Source organism: Oryctolagus cuniculus, chromosome 12 (genome assembly GCF_964237555.1).
Source record: "Oryctolagus cuniculus chromosome 12, mOryCun1.1, whole genome shotgun sequence".
Lineage (NCBI taxonomy): Eukaryota > Metazoa > Chordata > Mammalia > Lagomorpha > Leporidae > Oryctolagus > Oryctolagus cuniculus.
Window position 1 is genome coordinate 98856192 of NC_091443.1, and position 7212 is coordinate 98863403.

General features: G+C 47.7%; 1 long non-coding RNA gene across 29 annotated transcripts in view; it reads left to right on the top strand.

The window, feature by feature from the left end:
• The window catches only part of LOC103346136 (uncharacterized), a 331605-nt gene that overhangs the window by 127342 nt on the left and 197051 nt on the right, over positions 1 to 7212 (top strand). For 26 of the 29 annotated variants that reach the window (XR_011381019.1, XR_011381009.1, XR_011381008.1 and 23 more), the window contains 2 exons: positions 15 to 134; positions 568 to 662. The exons of the other annotated variants lie outside the window; for them this stretch is intronic. This is a non-coding gene — a long non-coding RNA (uncharacterized lncRNA). The remainder of the gene's footprint in view (positions 1 to 14; positions 135 to 567; positions 663 to 7212) is intronic. 29 annotated transcript variants of the gene reach the window in all.

Here is a 7212-nt window from a genome sequence, read left to right on the forward strand (position 1 = left end):
CTGGAAATTTCTAGGTGCAGTCTTTTGCTTTGGCCGCTTCCGGAAGACTACACCTCAAGACTGCGTTCATGTTCCAGAGACACAGAAACGGCCTTCCTGCGGAGAGTTTGGCGTGGTGGCCTTCCTGTCACTGGGTAGGCGGGGCCCAGGGTGCAGAGCGGGGGTGGGGTGTGTGTGTGAAGGGTAGCTGGGATAGAAGGTGGAGGAGAGGGTGTAGGGGGGAGGTGGGAGGAGGGAGCGAGGGGGAAGGATGAAAAAGTGGCGTGCAGGTGTGGAGGCGAGGAAGGTAGGGGCAGAAACCCTCGTGGGGCAGAGGGAAGGGAGGGGGAGAGTGACAGGCATCCCGGTGAGTGTGTGGTTGGGCGTGGGGTGGGGAGAGGAAGAACTTTTCCCACGGCCCCGGTTTTCTGCCCCTGGCGGGAAGTAGCCTTGGCCGCATCCGTGAGAAGAGGCCTTGATCACGGCCTTTCTTCTCTGGGTTGTTCGGCAGTGTAAGGTGTGTGTGCGCAGGAAAACGGGCATGGGGCGCTCGAATTAATTTGCACCTAATCCGGTGACTTTCCACAGACGGCACACAGGGAGGAGAAAGCAGAAGCTTAGAGAAACCCCAAGAATCCTTCTTTGCTCTGTTCCAGCCTGCCCCAAGATTCTGACACCTCATAGTAAGTACGCGACTTTTTTCTATTTAAAGACTGGTTTGAAGGGCAGAGTTATAGATGAGGCGGTGAGGGAGAGATCTTCAGTGTGTGGGCTCACCCCGCCCAGGTGCCAGGTGGCTACAATGGCCGGTGCTTGACCAGGCCGGAGCCCAAGCCAGGTACTGTATCCAGTACTCCGGTGTGGGTTCGGGGGCCCAAGTCCTTGGGCCACTTCCTCTGCTTTCCTAGGTGTTTGAGGAGACAGCGGGATCACAAGTGGGAAAAGCCTGGGTGGGGCGGCGGTCGGAGCCATGGCATAGCGGGTGAAGCCGCCGCCTGCAGTACCAGCATTCCATGTGTGTGTTGGTTCGAGTCCCAGCAGCTCCACTTCCGTTCCAGCTCTCTACTGTGGCCAGGCAAAGCAGTTGAAGAGGGCCCAAGTCCTTGGGCCCCTGGACCTGTGTGGGAGTCCTGGAGGAAGCTCCTGGCTCCTGGCTTCATATCCACTCAGCTCTTTCTGTGGATGGTTGGCCGTGGTGGCCTTCCTGTCACTGGGTGGGTGGGGCCCGAGGTGCAGAGAGCGGGGAGGGTGTGTGTGTTTGAGGGGTAGTTGGGATAGAAAGTGGAGGAGGGAGGGGCTCAAGGGGGACGCGGGAGGAGAGAGGAAGGGAGGAGAATGAAAAGGTGATGTGTAGGTGTGGAGGTGAGGAAGGGAGGGGCAGAAACCTGCGTGGAGGAGAGGAAAGGGAGGTGGAGAGTGACAGGAGTCCTGGTGGGTGTGGGTGGTGGCAGGGTTTGGGAGAGGAAGAACTTTTCCCATGGCCTCGGTTGCGTCTTGGGTGTTTTCTGTCCCTGGCCAGCAGTAGCCTTGGTCGCGTCCTTGAGAAGAGGACCTTGACTCACGGCCTCTCTTCTCCAGGTTGTTCGGAAGTATAAGGTGTGTGTGCAGGAAAACGGGCATGGGGCGCTCGAATTAATTTTCACAGAATCTGGTGAATTTTCACAGACTGCACACAGACAGCTTGATCACAAGTGGGAATAGCCTGGGTTGTTGGGGATTTGGGGGTGTGGGGCGGTCAGAGCCATGGCATAGTCAGTGAAGCCACCACCAGCTGTACCAGCATCCCGTATGGGTGTCTTCCTTTTCTGTGATACTTTTCTCTCCTTCCCCTGACAGAGGTAAGTATCCAGAGCTTTTGGATGTATTTCATTACAGAAATATTTCTGTTACACACTCTTTATATATGTAAAGTACTTACCCATTTAATCACCATTTATTTGCTGTGTACCTATTTCATGCAAGACTGTGAGCTTGTCCAGGGCAGGACTTTATCTCTCTGCTTTCATTCCTGTAGTCCCTGGTCACAGTTGGTATTTGATATATGCAGAACTAACAGTGCCCTCACTGCTGCGTCTTGGGACAGGAAGTGATGGTTAATGAAGGCTCTGGTCACAAGAATAAAGGTCGGAGGGACAAGAAAGGATGTTTAACACAATCAGCATTAATGAAGCACTTTCAGTTGTCAGGCTTCTTAAGGTACCGTTGTCTCATTTCTAAATAACAACACAAGGAGGGGAAGCAAGAGGTTTTTTTGTTTGTTTGTTTTTGTTTTTTTGAATTATACCACATTGTCCTGTCTAATTCTCTTCAAAGGTCTGTGAGGGAGGCACTTCTGATAGCCTTTTAAATATTAGTTAAAGGAAGTGGGAACCTGCCCTAGGCCATATATCAAGATCAGTGAAGTTCCAGTTTAAATCCTGCTTTGCTTGCCCCAGAGCTGTGTCCCTCCTGGGGTTGGAACCTCAGCTTCCATCGGTTCCAGAGTTGGGGTATCAGAGAGGTGGTAGCCAGAGAAAACCAGTGGTCCTAGTCTTTGGGCTTGTCTGTGTGTGGAGCATAAATAACTACAGGGACTTGAGCTGTGTCACTAAGGACCCTTCTTGCTAATGCTGTGGCCTCATGCTGTGATTTGTTAACATAGGTCTTGTGTCCTGGTTCACACCAGTGGGGAGTCTTGAGCTGTTGGCGGGGGGCGGGGGGGTCTGAGGAGGGTACCTTGCCACCCTGGGACTGGAACTGACTTTTAAGAGGGACCTTGAGGTATGAAAGGAGATTTGCTGGTAGGGTTAGGACCAGAGGGTTTGAGGAGTCCTCAAGGTCCCTGGTGATTAGTCTTTTTAAAATTTATTTATTATTTATTTCAAAGGAAGAAAGAAATATTTCATGCGTTAGTTTACTTCCCTAATGCCCTCAACAGCTGGAAAGGTATGTGAAGCCAGGGTCTGGGAACTCAATCCAAGTCTCCCATGTGAGTGGCAGGGATGTAAGTACTTGAGCCATCACCTGCTGCCTCCCAGGTTGGAGTAGTAGGAAGCTGGAATCAGGACTTCAGCCAGGACTTGATCCTGGGCACTCTAACATGAGCTGTGGGGATTGCAGTAGAGGCTTAGTCGCTATACCAAAAGCCCATCCCTGATTAGTCTTCAGTTCCCTCCTTCAAAGTGTGGCTGGCTACTTGGGAGGGGTTTACCTCACCACTGCTAACTGGGCCTGCTGCACAATTTTGTGAGGACCTTGTTCCAAAGGCAGGGGTAAAGGGCCACTAAAGATACTAAAACATAAAGCTCTTTCCTTTCTTCCACCTACCTCCTTGGCTCAGACTCATGCTCTTTTGACTGGCTTACAAAACACAAGTTCAAAGACAGAGTTTTGAGGATTTTTAAGACACCACCAGCAGAGGTTTAAACCCAGTGCAGGCCCTTCAGAGAGCGAGCCGTGTGACTGTTTCTGTGTGACCATGTAGGCTGCATGCCCATGAGGTTGGCCCTGGCTGCTGAATATAACCCATTGGCTTTAACCAGTCCAGGTCTAATCCTGTGACACTCCAGGGCACCTGGGCAGACTTATGTCTTATTAAATCAGCTCCCTGAGGATTGTGTGGACTAGTTAGTCATACTGTCTCGTGATCACGCTCCTCGATTTTCTTAGAGACCTCTTGTCTTGTCTAGCTAGGACTGGTATCTTTTTCTAGAGTAAGGCTCCTCACCCCTGACCTAGAGCACTGAGAGGAACTGGAATGCTGCTGTGTGGCAGAGACCTCCTGCAAGTTCTCTGAGCAGTACTGGGTCCCCACAGCTCCGCTTAGTGTTTCTATGGTACCACACTTTGAGAACTGTGCTCGCAAATGACTCATGGGACAGTCTGTCCCTGCTCTATTCCTGCTCTGAGCCTGGCAATCAAGGTCCAGACAAGGCCCCTGATAGAAATGTTGCATCCAAGCAGCCCCCTTATAACTAAGATCACCTCAAGAGCCCCACAAATGGATCTTGGACCAGAGGTCAGGACTTTATGTGCAACTTGAACACTTCCTGCCTTGGGAAGTTCACTGCCCCCACCCAAGGACATGTTCTGAGCTGCTTGGTCCTAGGTGTAGGGGCTCTGGCCTCTGGAAATGTACTGAGTTGACTTCTGAGTTTCCAGATGCCAGAAAACATGTAACAGAGTTCCTCGGATCTGTGTGACCACTTGGATATCCAACTGTGATTGCAGACACCCATGGTGAAGACTTTTGAGTGCCGCCTCATGGTGGAGCTGAGTGCTTCCTGCTGGGACTGTGGGATCTTCCTGGGATGCCAGGGTGGCACAGCAAGCCATGGTGCTCTGGAGGCTGTCACTAAATCTGTGTGTAGCTTAGAAGGTAAAACTGTGTCTTTCCAGTAGTATGGAGCAGAGCCTCAGGACGAGGAGATGGTCCTATCAGAACTTGATGCTGGGGCCGGCGCTGTGGCACAGCAGGATAAAGTGTTGGCCTGCAGTACTGGCATCCCATATGGGTGCTGGTTCATGTCCCGGCTGCTCCACTTCTGAGCCAGCTCTCTGCTAAGCCCTGGGAAAGCAGTAGAAGATGACCTGAGTCTTTGGGGTCCTGCACCCGTGTGGGAGACCTAGAAGAAAATTCTGGTTCCTGGCTTTGGATCAGCTCAACACTGGCCATTGGCAGTCATTTGGGGAGTGAACAAACTGTTGGAAGACCTCTCTGTCTCTGTCTGTCTCTGTCTCTCTAACTCTTTCAAATAAGTAAAATAAATCTTTTTTAAAAAAGAACATAATGCTAATGTGTGCATTTGTTCTAACTTGGAAAGGAAATCTCATTCCTCTGCTTCAAGTCACCTTGCAATTCAGGAAGGGCAGCATTTTTTTTGCGTTAGGCTTCTTGCTTCTTCTCTGCTGGCTTCTCCCTTGTAAATTATCATGTAGCATCATCCTTTGCTCTGGTAGGATTCATTTTTAAAACCGTGCTTTTTCTCTTCTTCATCAGAATAGTTCAGAAAGTTAATGGGAAATGGAATCAAAAGATACCTTTATTTTAGTGTAAAATTTTTTTAAGTCCACGCATATTTTTTGTAATACATATTTTTATATAATGTTTGAAGATCCCTCATGTATCATAACAAGTCTTTACAAATTTTGGTCATTGTCTTGGTCCTTTAGTTATTAGGAATAAATTATTTTGTTAGGTTGAAATTAGCCTATTTGAATTAGTGCCGGATCTCATTTGCTGTGACATAAAGAATTGCTTTATGGATAATGAAAGCACCTTAATGATGTGGTCTAAAGGAGAAAACAATATTACTGCAGCTATTAACACCAGGGGACTTCTCCCTGACCTCTTAACAGTGCCCTGCAAACTGTACATTATTGCACTTTTGAGGATCCAGGGGCTGAAGTCTGGCCTGAAGGTATTTTAGAGAATGCTCCATGTGGGAAAGTCATAAGAAAAACAGAGGAATATAAGTAGCAGTTAATGAGAAGGCAGAAGAGACTACTAGAATTGAACTGACCACAAGGTTTGCTGGGATTTTTTGAGCAGCACAGCACTAGGTTGTCTGTGTTGGGCACCAGATACAATCACTACAGCCTTGTGAAGTTAGAAACTATGCCGTTCTGCAGAATTCAGTTTGAGACTCACTAATAGGACTCAGCCTACAAGGAATGCAGATGAGACAGAGCATCTCTGACCTTAACAGAGGCAGTGTGATTGGTCATTCTTTACTTTCCCTTTATATTGCTATAGCAACTTTAAAATGCCTTTTGTTTAAAAACCTGAGGAAATGTATGTGAAAAGTCATTTTGGCAATCTTTGGTCATCAGTAAATTCACCATCTTACGTGTGTTATAACTTACTGAACCCGTGGTACTAGGAACTTGATAGAAGTTTGCAGCATTAGACTACAATTTTCTGCTTGCTCAAAACTGAGGGAGTTGGAGCTTACCCAGCATAATTAGAAATGTACCCTCTATTTGAAGCCTTGGCAAGAACAATAATTTAGTATCGTGGCTGTGTGGCACTGGTAGAATGTGTTGTTCAGTCCTGAGTTTGGGCAACTTGTTTGTTTATGACAGAAAACAGCTTTCAGAAACTTCCTGGTGGATAAAATACGCTTTTCACAATCTGGTGGTTTCATTGCTTTTTTCCTAAAGGTTTAATTTTCCCTTCGAGTGCAGGCATGTTCATTTTATCAAAGCTGGCATTTTCTCTTCTTTAAAAATTAAAGTCTTGAGTATTCTGAAGAAAATTTCGCAACCATTAGGGTATATAAGTGCGTGTCCTGTGAGCATAATTACAAGGATGAAATGCTTTGCTTTTGAGTAGTAGTGGACCAACACTTGGTGTGCTAAGCAACATAGTTTTTATTCTATTTTGTGGTTCAAAGGCTGCTTACTACTGCTCCTGATCTTAGATTATCTTAGTCCTTTTTGTCAAATGGATTTAGAGCGCACAGCACCTTTTTATCCACCTTCTCTCTGAAAAGCAGTGGGAGATAGAGCAACTTTTTTAAAGATTTATTTATTTATTTGCGAGGTAGAGTTACAGAGAGAGAGGTTTTCCGTCCAATGGTTCACTCCCCAAATGGTTGCAATGGCCAGAGGCGAACCGATTCAAAAGCTGGAGCCAGGAGCTTCTTTGAGGTCCCCTACATGGTTTCAGGGGCCCAAGAAGTGAGGCTATCTTCTGCTGCTTTTCCAGGCTATAAGCAGAAAGCTAGATTGGAAGAGTAGCATCGGGGGCACGAACCGCACCCATGAGGGATGCTGGCGCTGCCGGAGGGATGCTTTACCTACTTTACCACGGCGTTGGCCCACAGAGCAAATTTTTAAGCCAAGAGCCAGGAGCCCAAGAGCTGGGCCATCCTCCGCTGCTTTCCCAGGCACATTAGCAGGGAGCTGGATTGGAATCCGAGTACCAGAACTCGAACTGCTGCCTATATGGGATGCTGGCACCGCAGGAGTGGCTTTTAATTCTTCCTATGACTTTAATTTAGCTACCCGGGAACTTTAATTTAGCTACCTGAGCTACCAGAGCAGAGGCTAGGACAGGTGTTCCCAGCCTCATTTTATGGGTCAGGAATAAATAAAGCCTGGAGTATTGGCTGCATTTGTTCATCTGGAACTTGATACCAGAGCCCAGAATTTTAGTTTTATAAATGTTGAAGATTTTTGGCTCCAGAATTTAAATGAAGTTCAGCATCTTTACTTTTTGTTATTCTGAATGTGATTTACTTGTCCCTGAAG